A 4,315-nucleotide genomic window follows, 5' to 3' on the forward strand; every position below is an offset into this window, starting at 1 on the left:
CAAAGTTAGTGCGCAGGCCAGAGGCAGCGCCGAACCGGTCCAAGAGCTTGCTAACCATAGAGAGCTCCTCGGCGTCGGGGTGGCAGAAGACAACCACGTCGTCGGCGAATAGGGAGACGCTGTAAGCAGCATGCCGCTGGGTGAGGCACTTGAGGATGCCGGACTGGACGGCGAACTGGAGCAAGGTGTTGAGTGTGTCGATGACAAGAGCAAAGAGCATGGGAGAGACAGGGTCTCCCTGCCGCAGCCCCTGCCCGTGGGGGATGGGTGGCCCGGGTGTCCCATTGATCAGGACACGAGTAGAGGCGGTCGAGATAAGGATAGAGACCCACTCGCGCCAACGAGGGCCAAAGCCCAGGTGCTGCAAAACCTCCATGAGAAACGGCCAAGAGACCGAATCAAAGGCGAGTGCAATGTCCAGCTTTAAGAGGACTCGGGGCTGCTTGAGATGATGGAGTTGCCAGGCAGTTTGCTGGACAAGAAGGAAGTTGTCGTGGACACTCCTTCCGGCAATGAAAGCGCTCTGGTTGGAAGAGACGAGCTCGCCAAGACGCGGAGCCAGCCGCAAAGAGATAACCTTGGCAAAATGCTTGCCGATGATGTGAATCAGGCTCATCGGGCGATAGTCGGAGAGGGATGCCGCGTCCGGGTGCTTGGGCAGCAGCGTGATAAGAGCTTCGTTAAGGCGTTGGAAGGCCAGGCCATTCAGGGAGTATAGGTTGCTGAAGGCGTCGCAGATGTCTTCCTTAATGATGGGCCAGCAGGCGTGTAGAAATTCAGCTGTGAAACCGTCGGGGCCAGGGGCTTTGCCGGAAGGAAGGCGCTTGATTGCCTCCCAAATTTCATCGGGCGTGAAGGGCTGCTCGAGGTCAAAGAGATCAAAGGAGCGATGGCCGATCACGGACAGGTCCAGGGCGACAGAGCGCGGCGTTGGCGTGCCCAGGACATAGGAGAAGTGGGAGAATGCTGCACGGGCCATGCCAGAGTCATCGGAGATGCGCGAGCCATCGACAAGCAGATCGAGCATGCGATTCTTGCTGGCTCTCTGAGAGGCGCGAATCTTGGAGAAAGCAACTGCGGCCTCTCCCGCAGCGAGCCAGCGGAGGCGGGCGCGTTGACATGCAATTGAACGCTCCAGCGAGGCAAGCCCAAGATACTTGCGTTTGAGTAGCCGGCGCAACCAAACTTCAGCCATGGAGAGACGCCGGAAGTCTTGGGCAGCATCGAGACGAGAGATGAGCTCACGAGCGACCGCAAGCTGAGATGCGATGCTGGCGGTGGCTCGCGCACTCCAGCGTTGCAAGCTGCGCGCCGTGGCCCTGAGGCGCGCGAAGATGCGCCGGAAGTGGTCAGGGTCCGGGGCGACAGAGGCCCAGGCATTTTGCATGGTCTGGCTGAACCCGTCGAGGGCAGGCCAATGGCGCTGAAAGTGGAAACGCCGGCCTCCACTAGAGCGAGGAGTGCAGTCGAGGAGCAGGGGACAATGGTCCGAGGCTGCAGAGGCGAGGCAACGAAGCAGAAAGTGGGTGTTGGCCAGCTCCCATGAGGGCGTGCACAGGACACGATCGTTGCGCACGAGGGTGGGGTTATCCTGCTCCTTCGACCAGGTGTAGCGACGCCCATGGAGGTAGATGTCATGCAAGCCATGATCAGAGATGAAGCGCCGAAAACGGTTCATGAGGCGGCGGTTGATGCGATCGTTGTTCTTGTCACTAGCAGAGGAGATCATGTTGAAGTCTCCGCCTAGTAGCCACGGGCCAGAGATAGACTGGCGCAAGTCGTGGAGCTCGGCAAGAAAAGAGATCTTGGCATCGTCGCCTTGAGGGCCATACACTCCAGTGAGCCACCAATGGTCGCCGCCAAAGACGGCGGTCACCACTGCGGAGACGTGATGATCACCCACAATGGGGTTGGTAAGGGAGACACGGTTGCTACGCCAAGCGAGAATAATACCGCCCCGAGTACCGTTAGCGGGTAGCCAGAAGAAGTCGTCAAACTCAGCCCGAAGGGCATCTCGAACAAGGTACGGCGAGACCCAGAAAAGTTTGGATTCTTGAAGACGGACAATATAAGGTGAAACGAAGGCGATTACAGAGCGGACCGCCGAGCGCTTGGCCCCGTAGTTAAGGCCACGCACATTCCAAAACACGACTTTAGGGTTGTACTCCATAGGAAAGGATGGGGGCACGGGGGAGGGCGAGTGAGAGCACGCCAATCATGCCACGATGGGGCATGGCAGAGCCGGCAAGGGCGCGAGGCCATCGAGGACCGACTGAGGTACCTCCCAGCCGTAGAAGTCCACAAAATCCCGAACCACGTCGGAGGCCAGGGGGAGATCAAAGAGCTTGGTGTACCGGGCCATGATCTCGCCGGTGATCGGCTCATCGTCCTTGAGCAACCCCAGGCGGAGGAGTAGGACTCGCTTCGCCTTTGCCTCGGAGTGAAGGCCTCGATCTCCCTTGGCGATCCGCATACTCCGGCGAGGAGTGAAGTTGGGAGGCATAGCCGCCCTGCCCCGGCGCGGCGCCGGCATACTCAGGATGGGGTGAGGGCATTGTTGATTGAGTTTAAGAAGCTCAGGAGAGGGGGGAGGGGGACGTCAACAGCGTCCACCTGTTGCATGGGTGTAGCCGGATTGGGGCGACATGGCGCAACCAGGGCCGCAGCATCCGGCGACGTGACCTGGCCATGCAGCACGCAGGGGTCCACAACGGAAGCAGCAGCAGGGTGGCCCGGGGGGCAGGAGACCGGATCAGGGGCCGGGGCCACCGTATCCTCCTCGGCGAACGCGCAGGGCCTAACCACTGGGGCCGCATTGGGGGCCGGGGAATATTCCATAGCATCCACCAACGGCAGGCAGCCAACAGACTGGAGGCTGGCGGGGCGCGCAGCAGGGAGGGGGAGAGGTGGGGTCCATGATAGTGACCGTGGGGGTGGGATCAGGAAGCGGATCCGAGGCGGGGGATCGGGAGAAGCCACCCCAATCAGACGAGGGCAGGGCAACGGGGAAGGTTCTCGTGTCCCCTCGAACTGGCCAGAAGTGCCACGCGGCGAGCCTGGGCTGGAGGTGGCGAGAGGCACTGGGCCGAGGGGGCCAGAAGTTTGAACCGGGTCAAAGCAGTCGCCCGACCCTGCCAGGGCCGGGGCAGGGATTGCGTCAAGGGGTGACGGGGGCGCTGGCCCACCGCTTTCCAAAAGGAGGGTGGGGCCAAGGCGCAGGGAGGCAGGGACCTGAGGCGCAGGGGGGGCGCATCAGGATGCGGGCCAAGCACGCCCTGCCAGCCGCGGGGGGAGGGGGGGAGGCGGCGATGACCGCGAGCACCGGCGCCAAGGGAGCCCCCCGGAGAGCGCGGGGGCGAGCGCCCCGAGCCACGCCGGGAGTTGCGACCTGGAGGGAACTCATGGCGACGGGGCCATGGCCCTGGCACAGGTGGAGAACCTCGATCAGAACCAGCACCACCGGCGTCCGGACTCGGAGGTGACGGCGGAGGCGACGGGAGGCGGTAGTCCTGGGTCTCCGTGACGTGGATCGCCACCAGGAAACGGACCAGAGAACAGGCAAAACGCTCGACACGATCGGGGTCGGCGTCTGGCATCACAGCGTCGTCGCGGGGAGGCAGTAGGAGCTCGGAGGAGCGAGGGATGCCGTCGGGGTTCGCCGTCCAGGTAGACAGCCGGAAGACAGACAGATCAGCGCCAGAGCGCGTCTCGGGGGCGAGATCCTCAATGAGGCAGAACAGCGCCAACAAGATGTCCGCCGAGGCGCGGCTCCAGGCGTGATCAGAATGCCGCGCATCTCAATGAGCACGCGCATGCGGACCGTCACAGGCTCCCCACCGGTGATGGGGCTCCAGGGGGTGAAGCGTAGCCGGAATCGCGGGGAGCGCAGGCTCGAAGCGACGACGCGCACCCTGGCGTCCTGGGAGCGGAAACGGATGAGGACGTCGGCGGGGTGGAGGTGGCGGTGGACAGAGAACTCGTCGGTGCAGAGGTCGAAGCGCTCCCGGAGGGCGGAAGAGACCTCGTCGACGGACACACCCCGGCGGTTGCCTGCGATGGATGCCATCAGGGACAGGGACTGCAACGCCGTTTCGGACGCCTCCAGCTCTGCGGAGCGCGGCAGGTAGCACACAGCTCCAGCTGGGCGGAGGGAGGGGTGGCCGGAGAGGGTGGAACGAGCCGAAGAGGACCCGGGGCCAGGGGGAGAGGGCACCAGGGAGGAGGACGCTGGTGACAACGACGCCGGGCGGGAGAGCGAGGAGGGCACGGACCCGACCCCGGAGAGCGCGGGGTCACTGGGCCCGGCAACACTCAC

This window comes from Triticum dicoccoides, chromosome 7B, assembly GCF_002162155.2.
Source record: "Triticum dicoccoides isolate Atlit2015 ecotype Zavitan chromosome 7B, WEW_v2.0, whole genome shotgun sequence".
Lineage (NCBI taxonomy): Eukaryota > Viridiplantae > Streptophyta > Magnoliopsida > Poales > Poaceae > Triticum > Triticum dicoccoides.